Source organism: Pogoniulus pusillus, chromosome 11, assembly GCF_015220805.1.
Source record: "Pogoniulus pusillus isolate bPogPus1 chromosome 11, bPogPus1.pri, whole genome shotgun sequence".
In the NCBI taxonomy this organism is placed as follows: domain Eukaryota; kingdom Metazoa; phylum Chordata; class Aves; order Piciformes; family Lybiidae; genus Pogoniulus; species Pogoniulus pusillus.
The window spans coordinates 6522256-6540907 of NC_087274.1; the positions used below are offsets into that span (position 1 = coordinate 6522256).

An 18652-nucleotide genomic window follows, 5' to 3' on the forward strand; every position below is an offset into this window, starting at 1 on the left:
CAAGCCTAGCTCACCCCTTGAGGAGGTGTTTATCAGTACAGGCTGGAACAAGCACAGGGAGAGAAGCTGCCCTGCCAGGGGCAAGCTCAGCCCCCCACGCTTCACTTGGACCCTGCTCCCCACTCCCACTACGCACGCTGCAGCAGGGAGTAGCCACAATAATGCTCAGCACGCTCCTAAGTCCTTGTGGGATCAGGGCTTTGTTCCATAAAGAACAGGAATTCCTGTCTCCAGGGCCATAAATTCAGCTCCTGCCCCTGGTGTCTGCACTGATTTATGGTTATTACAATTAATCTTGCTGAGGTGTGAGCCATTTATTACCCACTTGTGCAGGTACCTGGTTCCCCACAGTCGCCAAGGCAGACCGGTGGAGTTTTGATCTCACAACAACAATCCCAATCTCACCAGAGCATGTTCTCCATCCCAGCCCTGCTCACTCCATACCAGCTTTTCTCTACATAACTCCATTTAGGCAGGGACAGGTTCCAGCATGCAACACATTGGTTTTTTTTACTTGCCCCTGGAGACAGCTGTGAGCTGCCTCATGTGATACTGGTAGCATCCCCAGGACAAAAGCAGGCTCTGGTGGCACCCACATTGCCACCCGAGAACATGCCAGGTGATGACTGGATAGGAGGCTGTTACCCACTCCAACCCCATGCCACTGGGTCAACCCTACCCCATGCAGGTCATCTCCACCTGCCATGGTTTTTGACCCAAACCCCCAGCAGAATCACATGCTCATCAAGAATCCCAACCCTGAGCTACGATTTGGGGCAGTGTCACTTGTAATTACTCCAGGAATCACAGTGCCACACACACACACAGACCATCTGCAAGTCATGTTGCATGACTCTTGCCTCTCCCAAGACTTCCCTGGAAGGGGCGAAGCTGCAGGGGTCTAAGCGCGCATCAAGGTTGGGGCTTTTGAGCTCCTCTCTAGAAAGCTGACCCTCAGCAGCAGCATACCCACTGGCAGCTGCTGCTGCTGGAGACCTCAGCTAATGAGGGGTTCGCCTTGCAAGGCCACCGTGCCAGCCCCACTGGCAGCAGCAAAGCCACCTCGGGCCTATTTGTAGATTTGAAAGCTGTTATTTTGCCTCCTGCTTGAAGAGGGCGCATCAAAGTCAAACCCAAAATACGTCGCTGGGCTTGAATTAAAAACTCTTGTCTGAAACCAAGGCAAGTTCCAAAAAAAGATCAAGGCTTTGTTTGAAATGTAAAAAGTCTTTGCTGGGATGTCAGGCGCTTTGGGGGCCGTCAGCATTATCTAAAGGCTGCAGGACAACAGCCAAGAGCTTCCTTCAGCCGTCCTCAGCATCTCTTGTCTTTCTTGGACAAGGCACCAGCTCTCTCAGCAGCATCTCTGTTCTCAGAGTACAGAAGCAGCATCCCATGGTGAGCATCATGCCCCCCCTCAACAAGCTCTGGGAAGGGGCTGGGAAGTGTGAGGAGAGGTGAGGTTGGAAGCGCTGCCTGTGAACAAGACACTCCAGGAGCTCAGTCCTTCTCCGCTGTCAAAGGGGAGAGGAGGAAGATGTAAGCACAGGCTGTCAGCAGTGACATCCGGAAGAGAAATGGGATAATGGAGGCTCTGCAGCCTTGCAGACAGAGGTATAACAAGTTCCCATGGGCAGCAGCTGAAGCCAGAGCCATGCAGCCTAGCAGTGAGGTGTGTGTTGCTAATTCGGAGGATAATTGACTGGCTGCAGCAAGGCTCCCCGACACCTTCCTTTAGAATTAAGATTGGAAGTGGCTGTTTAATTTCTCCAGAAGCACCTGCTCTCCTAGGAGTTAATGCAGGGCAGTGCTGCAGGCCACAAGCAATCTCTGAGATCTGTTGACTCCTCTCTTTAAGCCTGGGATTAGATCAGGTCCTTTCTCCCCGAGAGTACTGTGGCAGAGGGCGAGATGGAGCTATTGGACACCCTCGAGCCATGGGGACACTTTCCAGCCCCAGGCAGGGCCACTCAAAGGCAGATGCCCTGGTTTTGGTAAGACAGAAGCTGCCTTCCCTTGAAGGGCAAACAAGGCTCCATCACTGCCCTCGGATGCTGTGTAAGGAGCCTCCAAGCCAGCTCAGAACAGAAACATCTTAAATAATTGATGTCTTAAAAAAAAAAAAAGACCACACCAAGGAAAGGTACAGCAACAGGAGCAAGCCCTCTCCTCCTGCCAGCAGCACTCCTCTTCCTGGCCTGGAGCTCTCTCCTAGCTTCAGCTGCTTGAAGCATCTCAGCCCAATTAAGATCTTCCTTCAAGCCTAGAGTGACAGTGAGGGGCCTGCAGAGCTGGGAGGGCTCTGGAGCTAGCAGAGAGCAAAGCAACAGCATCTCACCACCCATGGTCACAGGAGTCCCATTTCTGAGCAGGATCTGTCTCCTTGGAGAGCAGCCATCTGGGAACAAACCAAGAGGGACCAGAACCTTCCCAGGGAGACCTGTCCATAATTCTCTCCTCTTCCACACCCTCCAGTCCCCAGTGCGGAATGAGTCTGAGTAGTCAATGATCTGCTGAGGCAAGGGAGGGTCCTAGCTCTGACCCTCCCCAGATCCTCTCACTGGGGCCCATTCTGCTGCTGACCTCAGCAGCAGCACCATGAGCATCTCCCCAGGAGCACCACCCACCAACAAGTGCAGGAGCAGCCCTGCCCAGTGCTCCACCCTCCCTAGGGTGGGATACAGGGGGAACTTAGCCCCATCCCCACTGAACCCAAGCACCCCTCATTCCCCCCAAACACCACCATCGGGCTTAATACTCCCAAACCCACCACTGTGCAGAAACAGCTGATATTAAAGGTCCTTCTCCTGCTCCATACCACCTCTAATTGAGCACGCCGGGACAGGCTGCACACCACCCCTCCACCAGCAAGCAGGAGGAGCAGCATTCATCGCAGCAGCCCTCCTCCACCAGGGAAGTCGGCAGGAACAGGAGCCTTTGCTCCAGCACAAAGCTTTTATCAGCCTTCCTGCAGTGCAGCCAGCTCTGCCAGGAGCTCAGGGTAGCATGGCAAGAGCTGCTTGTGCTGCAGCAGGGGCCTCCTCCTCATGAAAAAAAGAAAAAGGCAGGAGACTGGGGATGCTGGCTGGATCATCACATGATGATCCAAGCAAAAGGGTCTATGACCCCCACAGTGGGAGGAAAGTTTCATTCCTGCTGCTCCAGACTCGTGGCCCTTCCCCAGCTGGAGCTTCACACTGGCAAACCTCCTCCAAAGCATTTTCTCAAGGCTGCTGGGCAGCAGAAGCATTTTAAGCACAAAACAGCCCAAAGCTGCAGCCATGGCACCAGGGTCTCAGACCTATCAACTACTCCACCACTCTGCAAAGCTGAGATGCACTTTTTCTGCCGAGGGAAGGCACCAGAATGAGGCACGGGGGAAGGCTGGATCTGCTCAGCACCCTCAGCTTTGGGGGGTGAGCTTGGTGCAGGTCCCACACTTCAAGACCACCAGCACGGAAACAGCAGCTCAGCAGCACCAGCCTCCTGCCAACAGCCCAGACCTCAAGGCTGATTTTTAAATCAAGAGATTAAAAATTTAAACTAAGGCTCTGGCTCATTTCAACATGATTTCTTAACATTTAAAGGCCACCTTCCTGAGCATTTCTCAGGAGCAGCAGCTGGGGACCAGCCGGGTTTGCTAGGGGCTGAATCCAAGACTCTCACTTAATCACATGCTTCCAAGAGTTGAGGCTTTAAAGGCACTCTCTGCTGAGCCCCACATGCTGGCCAGGGGTAGGCTTAGGGGTGCTGGAACCACAACACCACACTCCCCCCTCCCCAACTCGGTTCCCCTTGGCCAGAGCATTTGCAAGAAACACACTGCTGATCCCCAGCACGTGATGCTCAGAGCAGAGGCTCCAGACCCAAAAGCAAAAGACTGGAGCAGACACCAGCTCCCTTTCAAGGAGCACATCTCACATCTGCTCACACCCTCCCCAGCACCTCTTTTCTTGTAATCACCATACTGAAGCACACCCAGTTATACACAGACCCTCTGCACCCCCAGGCACCACTCACAACACACACTCCCTGCAAGCAGAAGCTCACAAAGGCGGAAAGGCTGCAGAGCCCAAAGCCTACCTTACCTGTTCCCAGCTGGTACCAAATTGTGGGTCATCCTTCACAGACAGCACCAGCTGATTCCTGCTCCTAGCACAGCTCACTCAGCACCATCATCTCCCTGCCCTGGCACAAAGCTGAGCACCAGCACAGCATGCCCAGATCCTCTCCTCAGCTCTGGCTCTTTTAACTCTTCTGCATGAAGCCAGTGGATTTAACCCACCTGCAGGTTAAACACCTCCAGGTGTGTGCAGGGAGTAACTGTAGCTCCCACGCCCAGCTTGCCCACGCCCCACACTCTCACTGAGGAAAGGAGGAAGTTCCATCTCCAGCAACAGAGTAGGATTCCTGCCAGGAGCTGCCACTGCTGCTTGCAGGCTCAAGACTGCCTGGAACAAGGGCAGGGGACTGCTGGCTCCTTTCTCAAGATACCATGATGGGCTGCAGCAGTGATTGGTCCTAGATGTGATATAATTAGGAAGCCACAGATGGCCCAAGGTGGCAAACTGCTCTCTGGGGCCATAAGTAGGATGGCAGGAGACCAAAGCTGGTGGAGGGTTTAGAGCACAAGTCTTGTGAGGAGCAGCTGAGGGAACTGGGGTTGTTCAGCCTGGAGAAAAGGGGGCTGAGGGGAGACCTTCTGGCTCTCTACAACTCCTTGAGAGGAGGCTGGACCCAGGTGGGGATTGGTCTCTTCCCCTGAATAGTAAATGACAGAATGAGAGGAAACAGCCTCCAGTTGTGTTTGGAGGTTTAGGTGGACATGAGGAGAAATTTCTTCCCCTAAAGGGTTGTCAAGCCCTGGAACAGGCTGCCCAGGTCAGTGGTGCAGTCCCCAACCCTGGAGGGGCTAAAAAGCTGCATAGATGTGGTGCTTAGGGACACGGTTCAGTGTTGGCCTGGCAGTGCTGGGTTAACAGTTGGACTCAATGATCTTCAAGGTCTATTCCAACCTAAACAATTCAAATGGTTCTGTGGTTCTATGACCTCTCTCATCCTTGTCCCACACAGCCCAGGGTCACTGTGACTGCTCAGCTCAGCCTCTGTCCTCCAGCCTGGCACATCACCAGTGCTCTCCATCATCCAACAGGCAGTTTGCCAGCACAGGGTGCTTCAGGTGCTGCACTGATTTCCAGCCCTACAGAATTAGGTGATAAATAATGGATAATAATAGGGGAAATTGTAAATAATGTATTTACAGACTTACATAATGAATCACAGCCAGCACAGGCTGCTCCGGTGATAGCCGACGCCTGGCAGTGCTGCAGCAGGCAGCAAAGGGGAGTGGGTACAAGTGAGGACCGAGGGAGAGAGATGCGGAGCTCTTCAGGGCTCCCAGAGCCTGTCCCCTCCGAGCATCAAACATTCCCTCCTCTGCTTGTGTTGCCATAAAGCCCCAGGGTCATTTTAAGGGAGATGTAATTAGCAGCTCCTCAATCAATCCTTTTATCAGCAGCAAAACCTCAGAGCGAATCACCCTATGTTTGTGGGCAAAAAAAAGTCGGGTTGGGATTGGGATTGTGAGGAAACACAGGCAGGGGTGTCCCTACCCAGCCCCCTCCCACCGCCGAAGCCCCCAGATCTGTTGGGTTCACTGCTCCAGCTGCCTTGGCTCTGCTGCCCGGGAGCTGTCAGGATGGGGGCAGTGCTGGGGGTCGCTGCACCCCGATCATCATCAGAGGGAGAGCCGAGGAGCAGGCAGACACTGGGGAAATGGATTCTGGCTGGTTCCTGCCGGGTAATTCCACTCGATAAGGGGCCGTCGATAGGATTTGCTGCCAATTGTCACCCCGTGCAGGGGGAGGACAGGCAGCGCCAGAGCTGCTGACTCAGGGAAAACGAGCGAAGGAAGCAGAGGCAGCAGCAGCAGGCGATGGGGGCAGGTCTGGGCTGCTCCACCAGCACGGTTCTTAGAATCATAGAATCAGTCAGGGTTGGAAGGGACCACAAGGACCATCTAGTTCCAACCCCCCTGCCACGGGCAGGGGCACCCTCCCCTAGAGCAGCTTCTTCCTCACCCCAAACAGCCTGAGGGAGTAACACCAAACACACACCGCAACTTGGCGGCCCAGTTCCCAGCCCAAACTTGCAGGCGAAGGTTCATAGCATAGCATAGTAACATAGCATCATCAGGGTTGGAAGAGACCTCACAGATCACCAAGTCCAACCCTCCACCACAGAGCTCAAGGCTAGACCATGGCACCAAGTGCCACGTCCAACCTTGCCTTAAAGTGCCCCAGGGACGGCGACTCCACCACCTCCCCGGGCAGCCCATTCCAGTGTCCAAAGACTCTCTCAGTGAAGAACTTTCTCCTCACCTCCAGCCTAAATCTCCCCTGGTGTAGCCTGAGGCTGTGTCCTCTTGTTCTGGCGCTGGCCACCTGAGAGAAGACAGCAACCTCCCCCTGGCCACAACCACCCCTCAGGTAGTTGTAGACAACAATAAGGTCACCCCTGAGCCTCCTCTTCTCCAGGCTAACCAATCCCAGCTCCCTCAGCCTCTCCTCATAGGGCTGTGCTCAAGGCCTCTCACCAGCCTCGTTGCCCTTCTCTGGACACGCTCAAGCATCTCAACGTCCCTTTTAAACTGGGGAGCCCAGAACTGAACACAATACTCAAGGTGTGGTCTAATAGTATCATAGGTTGACTTGGGGGGCAACCACCAGCCCGTGCCTCAGTTTCCCCACGCTTGCGGGTGGGTGAGGTCTGTCCCGGCCATGCCAGCTGCTGCCACGTGCCAGGGGCGAGACGTGGAACCAGCGCGGGATGACGTGGAGCCCTTCTCAGCCAGCTTCGAGCCGTCACGCCAGCCGGGAGCGAGGCGAGGAGACATCCATCTTCCTGCCTGCCAGATAAAACAGCTACATTTCAGATAATTCCAGATAGTAAATTTTTTGAGTCCCTATAAGCTAAAATCAATATTGGCACAACTGTGCGTCATTAAAAACTAAATGAACATGACAAAGCCAAACTGCTGCCTATTAAACAAATGAGTTTTCTATCCACACAGGCACAGCAGGTTATTAAATTCTTTATTACGGGAGCCTTGCTTTTTATAAAAGGGGGTGGGAACCACAGCTCACCCTGCAAGGTGTGCTGCTGTGATGGAGCTGCTGCGTGCCTGCCCTTCCCGTGGCACTGGGGACATGCTGTGCTAGCAGCAGAGAAGCAAATTTGGCAGCCCCTCGGCTTTCAGAACTCAACGCGCGGATTGAAGTTGGAGGAGCCCAGCCCAGACCTGGTCCCTGAGCTCAGATTTGCTGCAACAAGGAAAAACCACCAGAGTGAGAGAGGTTGTGGTCTTCAAGGGGGCCTGCAACACAAACCCTGTGAGGAGAGGCTGAGGGAGGTGGGGTTGTTTAGCCTGGAGATGAGGAGGCTCAGGGGTGACCTCATTGCTGTCTACAACTACCTGAAGGGAGGCTGTAGACAGGTGGGGGTTGGTCTCTTCTCCCAGGCAACCAGCAATAGAAGAGGGGACACAGTCTCAAGTTGTGCTGGGGAAAGTATAGGCTGGATGTTAGGAGGAAGTTCTTCCCAGGGAGAATGATTGGCATTGGAATGGGCTGCCCAGGGAGGTGGTGGAGGCATCATCCCTGGGGGTGTTCAAGAAAAGACTGGCTGAGGCACTTAGTGCCATGGTCTGGTTGACTGGCTAGGGCTGGGTGCTAGGTTGGACTGGATGATCTTGGAGGTCTCTTCCAACCTGGTTAATTCTATGATTCAGCCCTTGGAGAAAGGCTTGAGGGGAGTCCCAAGCAAGCCAGGGTTGCACTGGATGTGACATCCATCGGTGTGGTGGCAGTAACAGGGTAATGCGATGGAGGTGTTCCAGTGATGTCACAGCAGTGCCAGCAGCAGTGCAATGGCCACACAATGTCAATTCGACAGCAAGACAACGGCAATGAAATTGCAGCCCAGTGACAGAAGAGCAGCTGTGCTCCCGTTGAGGGCAGCGGGTAACTTCCCTCTCCTTCTCTAGGAAGCCAGAAGCATGGTAGCTAGGCTGCACCTTGCCTTTTTTGACCAAATCTGCTGCCCAGAGAGGTGGTGGAGTCACTGTACCTGGAGTTGATCAAGAAAAGCCTGGATGAGGCACTTAGCGCTACAGTCTAGTTGACTGGATAGGGCTGGGTGCTAGGTTGGACTGGATGATCTTGGAGGTCTCTTCCAACCTGGCTGATTCTATGATTCTATTCTATGATTCTATGGTTCTAGTCTATGATTCTAAGTCCTGGGAGTGCCCTTCCTCCTCTCCAGTGATCAGCAGGCTCAAACACTGCCTGTCGCCTTCATCTGCCACCACCACTGCCTGGTATCACAGGTATGTTGGACACGCTGCCAGCAGCTCACTGTCTGTCCCTGTGTCATAATTTTAGTGTCCTGATTGTGTCCAAGTTCTCACCACACACCCAGAGGTATAAATATTAATAGGTGCTGGATGAGTGCTGGGGAGGAGAAGGCTGGAAAAGGAACAGAGTGTCGGGAAGGGCTGAGGCTGCTCATCTGCAGTCCCCCTGACCTCCCACCCATGCCAAAGCCAGAAGAAGCAGTGGCTGGGGGCTGAGCTGGGAAGCCCTGGGAAAGGTCAGCCTGCTCAGCCATGGAAAGGAGAGAACTGGCAGGCAGCTGCCGGCTGAGTCGCTTCGACAAGTGCCAGCAGCTCCAGGGATGATGGGGAAGGTCCTCCCATCACCTTCCTCCAGGATAGGCTCTCTCCAGCACACACATGGGGCCAGGGCAGTGCAAAGGGTGCAGGACCAGCACCCACTGGATGAGTCCCACAGGCTTGCTGATCTCTGCATCCATCTCCACATGATCTGCCCAAGCATGGTACGATAGGACTAGAGGAAGCAGCATCAGATCGTGTCAGGGCAGGTTTAGTTTGGATGTGAGGAAAAATACCTCCCTCTCAAGGGTTCTCCAGCCTTGGCACAGGCTGCCCAGGGCAGTGGTGGAGTCTGCATCCCTGGAGGAGTTCCAAAGCCATGTAGAGGCGCTGCTGAGGGACATGTTTTAGTGGTGACCTGGCAGTGCTGGGTTAATGGCTGGGCTTGATGATCTGAAAGGTCTCTTCTAAGCAAAACTGTTACGATTCTGATTCCTGGTGACACATGGTGACCCACACCTGCCCCTCCACCACGTTTCCCCTGAGGATAAACACTGATCCTGTCTGCTCTGTGCCATTGCTGTCTGGTACAGGAGGCAGGTTAGTCCTGGCTGTTAGTGGGCATGGCTTGTATGTAAGAGTCTTGGCTGACTCTCACAACCTGCCCCTGACAGGGCACACAGCCCCCAGGACTTTCTAAAAGCAGGGCCAGCCATGCCACAGGCACTGTGGACACAGAGCCCCACGTGCCTGTCCCATTCCTAGCTGGTAATGCTGTCCTTCCCAGCACCCACAGACCCACTCAGGTTTGGTGGTCATGAACTGTTCCAACACACAGATTTACGTCTTCCTCTGCAGGCAGCTCCCATGGCACATGGTGATTAACACTGATGAACTGCAGACAAGACATTTTCATCCCTGTGGTACATGCCACCAGCCCTGTCACTGCCCTGTGCCACCCCACATTGACCCTCCAGTGCAGTAGCATCCTCGCTGCTTGGCACAGGGAGCTGTGCCATGTGGCACTGGAGCTGAGATGGATTGTCCTGCTGTGAACAGCCTGCAGCAGCCTGGCTCCTGCCCCGAACAGACCCATAGCACAGAGGGATCTCACTTGAAGACCATCCATGGAGCACAAAGTTCACCTCTGCAAGGAGAGGACTTGCAGAGGTGATAGGAAAGGGGGCAATGGTTTGAAACTGTAGCAGAGTAGATTTAGGCTGGACATCAGGAGGAAGTTCTGCCCAATGAGAGTGGTGAAATACTGGAACAGGTTACCCAGGGATGTGGTTGAAGCCCTCTCCCTGGAGACATTCAGGATCAGACTCATTGTGGCCCTGAGCAACCTGATATAGTTGGAGGTGTCCCTGCTGGCTGCAGGGGTGTTGGGCAAGATGAGCCTTGAGAGTTCCTTCCAATTTGATGCAATCTGTGACTCGGGAAGGAAAGGATAAGTGCAAGATGCATCTGTGGCCCCTGGCCCAGCTGTGCTCTGCCACGTGATGGATGGCACAGTGGCACATGCTCTGCATCCGTTATCTGGAGCAGCTCTAGCAGGGAGCTGGGAAGAAGCTGCACATGCAGGGACGCTGGATAGGATCCTGCTGCAAGCAGAGGAGTCAATCACGCCCCTATTGAGCAGAGGCAGAGCCAGCTGGGAGAGGTGGGAGCTGCTGAGGGAAGTTTTATGGGGCCTGAATCAATCAGTGGGAATCCCATAAAAGTCTGTGGGTATGGATGGGCTCCTCGGATAGGTTTTGACATCCAATTGTCTTTCCCATTTCAGTTGTCATAAAGCTCTGCACACCCATATATACAGCAGGAGCCAGCACACACACAGCAGAGACGCTGATGCGCAGCCACGTGCAGGGCAGAGCTCGACACACGTGCACAGAGTGGCTCCAGACACACACCTGTTGCACAAGGGAGAGACAAGGATCCAGGGGTCTGCTCACCTGCCATTACCCACAGCAAGGGATGGATGGTTCACAGATTGCATCAGGTTAGAAAGGACCCCCTCAGTTCAAGAGAGATGTTGAGATACTGGAAGGTGTCCAGAGAAGGGTACTGAGCATGATGAAGGGCCTGGAGCACAGCCCTGTGAGGAAAGGATGAGGGAGCTGGGGGTGTGCAGCCTGCAGAAGAGGAGGTTCAGGGCAGACCTCATTGCTGTCTACAACTACTTGAAGGGAGGCTGTAGCCAGGTGGGGTTGGTCTCTTCTGCCAGGCAAGCAGCAACAGAACAAGGGGACACAGTCTCAAGTTGTGCCAGGGGAGGTCTAGGCTGGATGTTGGTAGGAAGTTGTTGGCAGAGAGAGTGATTGGCATTGGAATGGGCTGCCCAGGGAGGTGGTGGAGTCACCGTGTCTGGAGGTGTTGAAGCAAAGCCTGGATGAGGCACTTAGTGCCATGGTCTGATTGCTCGGCTAGGGCTGGGTGCTAGGTTGGCCTGGCTGAGCAGGGATGCTTCCAACTAGATCCGGCTGCCCAGGGACACCACAAGTCTGATCTTGCATGTCTCCAGGGATAGAGCCTCAACCACAGAAGCACAGAATGCCAGGTTGGAGGATACCCCAAGAGCCATCTGATCCAGCATTTCTAGGTGATAGCCTACCTGAAATGAGATGGCCTAGCACCCTGAGTGTTAAAATTGCTGAGTGTAGGGGAATCCACTACTTGACCTGGGAGATGATTCCAATGTCTGGCTGTTCTCATGGTGAAAAATGTTCTTTTGGATTCCAATGGGAATTTCCCCAGCAGAAACTTGTGCTCATCACCTCTTGTCATTTCCATGTGGCTTCGCTGGCAAAAGGGAGTCTCCACCCTCCTGACAGCCACACAGTATGTACTGGTGCATAGTCATAAGGTGTCCCCCTTGGCTTCTCTTCTCAAGGCTGAACAAGCCACACCTCTGAGCAACCTGTTCCAGTATTTTACCACTCTCTTTGTACAGAAGTTCTTCCTTATGTCCAACCTAAATCTACCCTGCTCCAGTTTCAAACTATCACTCCTCAACCTGTCACTGTATGCCTTTCTAAACAGTGGGGGGGGGGGGGGGGGGGGGGGGGGGGAGGGGGGTGCATGGTTAGGCCTTGATTTGTGAGGCTGGTCTCATTTAATGAAAACAAAAGTAATGAAAGACCCTTTCAGCACAAAACTTTCCTTCTGCATCCTGCAAATCACAGAACTGCTTTGCTTAGAAGTGATCTCTAAGATCATCAAGTCCAATCGCGGCCATTAAACCACGTCTCAAAGTGCCAGGTACACACAGGAGTATCCTGATCCAGTGAGCCTGCAAGGAACACCCCACCACACTCCCCCCCCCCCCCCCCCCCAGTCAGCACTACTCTCTGTGGAGATAGCTCAGCCCCCAGCTTAGATGAGCAAGCAGCTTGTACATCATCTCTGAGCAAATTGTTTGCTGGGCTTGCGATGTGAGCATCAGCACACAGGGCCAGCTGCAGGGTAGGGGGATAGGGATGGGGATGGGGGGGGGGGGGCCAGGAGCGGGGTAACCCCGCTCCTGGCCCCCCCCCCCCCCATCCCCATCCCTATCCCCCTACCCTGCAGCTGAGACCACCAGGAAAAGGTGATTCTGCTGCATCACATTGCAGAATGGCTTCTGGATAAACAGTCACGGATGATTTCCCCCTGCCCATCTGGCATGCAGGAAGAGGTGTGCAGGAATGAAACACCCAGCTCTGCTGTCTTCTCTTCCTCCTTCCTTGTCTTCAGCTGCAGCCTGTCTGTAAATGAGAGCTAAAGAAGATGGAGGGGCTGGGGTGGGGAAGAGGAAGGACTGCATGGTGCACCTAAAAGATGTCACGACACGACACTGGTGTGGGAGTGGAGGGAACTGGCAACCACAGGATCCTCTGTACATCTTGATTGCAGCCATTCTCCCCATTGCAGTCTGTGCTGGAGATTTGGTATCCCCGAGGTTCTACACTGGAGAGCTGGCATCCCTGAAATCCCATACTGGATACCTTGCAGCCTTAGAATGCCATGCTGGAGATTTGGCATCTCTGGGGTCCTACATTGGAGACCTGGCATCCCTAGCATCCCATGATGAAAATCTGCTGCCCTCAGGACCACACATCAGAGATCTGGGATCCTGTACTGAAGGCCAGGCGTCCCTGGGATCCCATACTGGACACCTGGCATGGCTGGAGTCCCACACCAACTGGCATGGGTGCTCCTCAGCCAGTAACTCACAGCTGAGCCACTGCCTTCCTTCAAAAGCCATCTCAGCCCAGCTCGTGGCCCTGGTGGGGAGGGCAATTTATCGCTTTCCCGGGTGCCAGATCCCCTTTGTGGATAAAGTCATTTGTGCAAACAGACGCCAGCAGCCTCTGTCGCTGCCTTATTTCACTCTCCCTGACTCGTAGCTCATCATCAGTTACGGCAGTGACCAGTCACCTAAATCACCCAGCTCTGCTCTCGCTCCCTGCTCTGATTGATGCTGCGATTTTTCTCCTCTCCAAACAGCCACGCACTGGCTGCAGCTCTGCGTGGAACCCTAGGGAGGGGGAGATGGAGGCTCCAAGGTGGCACCTAATCCACAGAGCACTTTGGGCTCCCCAGAAACCCACACCCTGGAACTAATCCTGCTTGTTCAGAGCGCGCGGCAGAAAGCTCCACGTTCCGCTCAGCAAATGCTGGCGTCTGTAAAGCCCTGTGGAGAATGGCCCAGCAGATTAGCCAGGGCTTGTTCACCACTGCGGCTCCTCAGCTTGGCACAGGCTGCGGCACGAGTGCCCAGTGCCAGGCCCTGCCTCCCTGGCAAGCAGCTGCCTCCTTCTGGCTGCCATCGACGCCAAGAGCTTGGAATTGCTGAGAGCAACTGGCAGGGCTGGGGCAGTGGCACTGGGAGCTCTGTGGCCATGACAGCTAAGGGCTGCTCTGGCATGAGGCTGTAATTAAACTCTCATCAGAGTCCTCTGATGTGCTGGGATGGGCCAGTGGCTCTCACAACAGAGCCAGACAGGGAGGGATGCTCTGCCCTACCAGATTTCCATGGTGGATGCTGTTCAGCTTGTTCGCATCATGCTCATGTTTGCCTTTTCAGAATCACAGAGTTATTCTGGCTGGAAAAAAAACTTTAAGATCATCAAGTCCAACAGTTAACTCAGAACTGCCAGGTCACCACTAAACCACGTTCCTCAGCATCCCATCCACACAGCTTTTAAGCCCCTCCAGGAATGAGGACTCCACCACTGCCCTGGGCAGCCCGTTCCAGGGTTTAACAACCCTTGTATTGATGAAATGTACAAGCAGAGGATGTCAGCATCCCAGCGGGGCTCAGGGCAGGTCTGCTCCCACACCACAGAGAAGAGGGATTGCGAGCTATGCCAGACCTGAACATCCCGACTGGAGGCTCTGCCCAAGCCCGGGCGCTGCCGGGCTGGCAGCCAAAGGAGGCTGGAGGGACGGCAGCTCCTCTCCTCGCAGCATATGCAAGCTGAGAGCGAGAGGTCCCCAGGCAGCGCGGCGAGCAGCCGGGCGTGCGCGGAGAGCTGGCTGCCGGAGCCCTCAGCCCCTGCCAGCCTTTGCATGCTCGTGTCCCCTGCCAGAGCTTGTCGCCGCTGGCTGCGTGGTGGTGGGGATGATGTGCACTGATCCACCGTGCTGGGCTTGGCCCCTGGCATCCACTCGACATGGTCCCAGGGGTTGGGGAGGCAGCGCTGCTTACAGTACAGGATGGAGATGGAGGTCCCCGCGACCCCTAACGGGAGGAATGGATCCGTGTGAGCCCCCAGCTTGCTGCTGCCCATGGAGGTGAACCAAGTAGAGATGACAAGGACAGGCAATCGGTGTCCCTTGTCCTCTGTGCCACACAGATGGGTCCATTGGCAGGCAGGAAGGACACACGTCTGTGGGTGCTGGGGACAGTGGAACTGACCTAAATCAATGTCAAATGCACGTTTTCTGCAGTGGTGGCTGCTCCTGACTCATGTGACATCAAACTCCAGCACCACCCTGGCCGGTTCTGCCATCCTGCACCACGGCTGCCAGCCAAGCAGGATGAGGCCCCCACACCACATCCAGCCGTGAGCCATTCAGCCGAGCACAAGGGGGCTTGGCAGGGCCGCAAGCTCCTGCTGAGTCCATTTGCACCTCCCTAGCAGGGTGCTGCCAGCCTAGGCGAGGTGTGAATGAATCCCTTCGGCTCCCTGACACACTCCCCAGCCGTGTGCCTGCGCTGCCCTCACTGCCCACGCTGCCCACCTTTCCCCAGCCACCAGCTGCTGCAGACCTGTCCCTTGCCGTGGATCTCAGCCCCCGTTCAGCTGCACTCCCGCGGGGCACCCCGGGCCGGCCCCACGCCTGCCCGCCCCAGCGGCGGGGGCTGCGCTGGCACAGGCTCCCCAGCGCCTCCCAGGAACAAGCTTCTGTTAAATAATTGAATTCCTCAAATCGTTCCCTTCTCCCTCTGGTTTCGGCACACATTTGTCATCGTGCCATTATGCAGACGCTCTGCTCACACTTCATTTATTCATGAGCGTGGCTGCGGCTCGGGCAGCGGCGACGGCAGCAGGGCTGGGCACGACCGCTGGCACGGGACCCAGCTGTGCCCAGCGCTTCCTGCTCTCACGGTGGCACCAGGACGGTGCTGCCAGCAGGGTGATGGTGGAGGATGGAAACTCTGTGCATCCCTTTGCTCTGCCCTGGTGTGACCCCATCTTCAGTACTGCCTTCAGTTTTGGGGTCCCCAGTTTTGAGAGGGACAGGGATCTGCTGGAGATAGTCTCACGGAGAGCTGTGAGGATGATGAGGGGACTGGAGCACTGCCTGATGGGGAGAGGCTGAGGGACCTGGGGCTGCTTAGTCTGGGGAAGAGAAGAGTGAGAGGGGATTTTATTCAGGGAGTGACAGGACTGGGGGGAATGGAGCAAAGATGGAGGTGGAGAGAGTCAGACTGGACATGAGGAGGAAGTTGTTGAGCAGGAGAGTGATGAGAGGCTGGAATGGGTTGCCCAGGGAGGTGGTTGAGGCCCCATGGCTGGAGGAGTTTAAGGCCAGGCTGGATGAGGCTGTAGGCAGCCTGCTCTAGGGTAGGGTGTCCCTGGGCATGGCAGGGGGGTTAGAACTGGATGATCCTTGTGGTCCCTTCCAACCCTGACTGATTCTGTGATTTAATAAATGTTTATAAATATCTGAGGGCTGAGGGTCCGGGTGGGGGAGAGGGGGGCAGGCTCTGCTCACCTGCTCCCTGGGATAGGACAAGGAGCAATGGATGGAAGCTGCAGCACACGAGGTTCCACCTCAACACAAGGGGGAACTTCTTTACTGTAAGGGTCCCAGAGCACTGGCACAGGCTCCCCAGAGAGGTTGTGGAGTCTCCTTCTCTGGAGACTTTCAAGGGCTGTCTGGATGTGTTCCTGTGTGCCCTGAGCTAGATTGTATGCTCCTGCTCTGGCAGGGGGGTTGGACTCAATGACCTCTTTGGGTCCCTTCCAACCCCTCGCATCCTGTGATCCTCCACCACTCCTCTGCCCACATGTCAGAGGACAGGTGGGGACATGCTGCCTTTGAGCCTGCTGTACCCCATGTCCCCACAGCAGCAGGTGGCAGCAGGGAGGGGCAGCCCCATTTGGCACCTTCTGCCAGACCAGGTTGCTGAGGGCCTTGTCCAACCTGGCCTTGAACACCTCCATCACTGTGGTTTCTGGTCTGTGAGGTCCCTCCAGAGCCAGTGGAACTCCTGGTGCTGCTAGGTGCCAGAGAGGAGCTCCTCAGGACCTCTGGAGTCCCTGGGACTGGAGCTATTTCTGGCTCTTGTGCTACATATTGGAAAGGTCCCAGGTGAGGAATTAAAGACAAACCATAGGTGAGTGGTGGGAGCTGCTGGCACCTTCTCAGTGATGGCTGAGGCAGCTCTGAGAGGCCACCAAAATCACACACCCAGCCCAGGGTCCCCAGGTGATGGTGCTGAGCTCAAGCCCCCCAAGACACATGGGCATCTTCAGATCCATCTGGGCTTGAAGCCACCACCATGGGCTGGGCGGCTGGAGGGGCTTTGGCTCACCATGCACAGGCCAGCCTGCACTTGCAGGAGCACTGCTCAGCTAATTGTGCTAATTAGCCCTTAATGAAGCAATTACTTATGGACCCGGTGCCACATGTTCCTTCAGGGGATGAGGATGGGGAGGGACACAACCTGAACTGAGGTGGTGGGCACTGGGCACAGGCAATATGTGGAGCTGAGGTGATAAGGGGGACAAGGACATGGCCCCAGCCAACACATCCCCTGAGGTGACTGAGGGCATGTAGGGGTCTCCTGTGCTCCTGCAAGGCAGAGAAATGGAAATGGGAGAGAGCAAGGGCAGGTAGGGCAGAGCAGAGGCAGCTCCTCCCTGGCTATGCAAGGAGTCTTCCCACTCCAGTCATTTTGCCCTGAGACAACAGCAAATCTCTGGTACCGAGCAGGAGTGGCTGTGGCTGGCAGGCACCAGCATGGCACACAGGCTGTGCCCGGCAGAGATCACTCCTCCTGCAGACCTCTCAGCAAACCCAGCTCCTGCTCTGTGCCACCATCCCACCCAGATACGCTGCCCTGATGGCGCCAGGGTCATGCATGCAGTGACAAGGGGAAGTCCAGCTGCAACAGAGGTTTACAACACTGAAAAACTGCTGAGATAGGATGGCTGCAACACTGGGCACCGTGCCACCTTTCCCTTGTGATAGACTCCAGCTGGGTGGCGTCCTCAGGCATAGAGCAGGGGCAGGAAGCAAGTCCTCCAGGAGCTTTTGCTCCAGGATGCTGGCACTTCAGCGGCTCCCAGCCCAAGGGAGTCACTGGACCCCCATGGTGGGATCTCATGGCAGGATCCTGGGGTGCTGGCAGGGTGGTAGTGGAAGGGATGGGGCTAGAGCCCAAGCGGGCGGCTGCGCCGGCGGATGTTGAGCCGACACGTTGCTCCAGAGGCATGTGCTGGAGCCAGCAGAGGGGCTGCAGCCAGCTGGCCAGCTCCTGCCTGAGCGGGCTGGCCCAGCGCCGGCGCCTGGCTCTGCTCCCACCGAGGTGGCCAAGTTAACCCCCTTTGCGTGGAAGGAGGCTGGGGCTACCCACAGCCCACGCTGCAGACACCAGCAGCCCCGGGGAGCCGCTCAGGGATATGGGTGCATGCCCTGGTGACACCCCTGCCAGCAAACCCTGCCAGTGCCTGAAGGGCACAGTAGGGACATTCTCTCTCCTTAGGGCTCCCAGTTCAGCAGAGGCACAGTCAGAGATGTGGGAGTCCCAGGATCCTCCTTGGGGGCTGTCGTCTCCCAACCCCTCCCCATTTGCACCGATCCCACGGGAGCAGCCAGCAGCCTGCAGCTTGGATTTCCCCAACTCCCCCTCGGTGCCCACGCTGACGGAGAAATAAAACCTTGCCCTGGCTCCACTGAAAGACACGAGGAGATTCCAACGGCGTTGCAACAGCCCACCAGATCCACCCAGCCCCGCCGCACCGGGAGCCATCACTCAGCGGTGCCCTGGCTGTGCCAGCACGGGCCAGGCTTGTGGCAGCAAAGCCCTGGGCACGGAGCGCGGCTGACAAGTGAATCGTGGCTCCAGCGGGGAAGGAGCAGACGGGAGGGAAATAAAAGCAAATGACATCAGTGCTGGCATGGGAGCCCACCCCAGGAGCTATTTCGGGAAGGGCCGGGCTGGCTGCGTGGTTAAGCGCTTGCAGATGTTGCTTTGTGCATCCCACGGGGCTCCTTCCGCCGGCGCTGCCGGGCAGGGATGCTGCCAGCACGGGGGATGTGTCAGCGGGGCGCCGCGGGGCTCCTTCCTCCACCCCACGGTGCTGGCTCCCCTGCGAGGGGAACCCCGGGAGGTGTTGGATGCCTGGATCCAACCCTTGTGCTGGGGTGGGGAAGGGGATCCCCAGCACAGCCCTGCTGCCACCGTGTCCTTCTGTCGCATGTACCCGAGCTCGGGGACTGGCGGTACAGGATGCAGAGTGTCCAACTGGTGTCCAGGACACG

At 56.0% G+C, this 18652-nt stretch overlaps 2 protein-coding genes across 2 annotated transcripts in view; one reads left to right on the top strand and one right to left on the bottom strand.

Moving 5' to 3' along the window:
• The window catches only part of SDK2 (sidekick cell adhesion molecule 2), a 58968-nt gene extending 54734 nt beyond the window's left edge, over nucleotides 1–4234 (bottom strand). Inside the window, exon 1 of the mRNA XM_064150681.1 lies at nucleotides 4089–4234. The gene's annotated coding sequence lies outside the window, so the exon portion shown is untranslated. The remainder of the gene's footprint in view (nucleotides 1–4088) is intronic.
• Nucleotides 1–18652, top strand: part of RPL38 (ribosomal protein L38) — a 187550-nt gene that overhangs the window by 113119 nt on the left and 55779 nt on the right. The gene's annotated exons all lie outside the window — the stretch shown is intronic.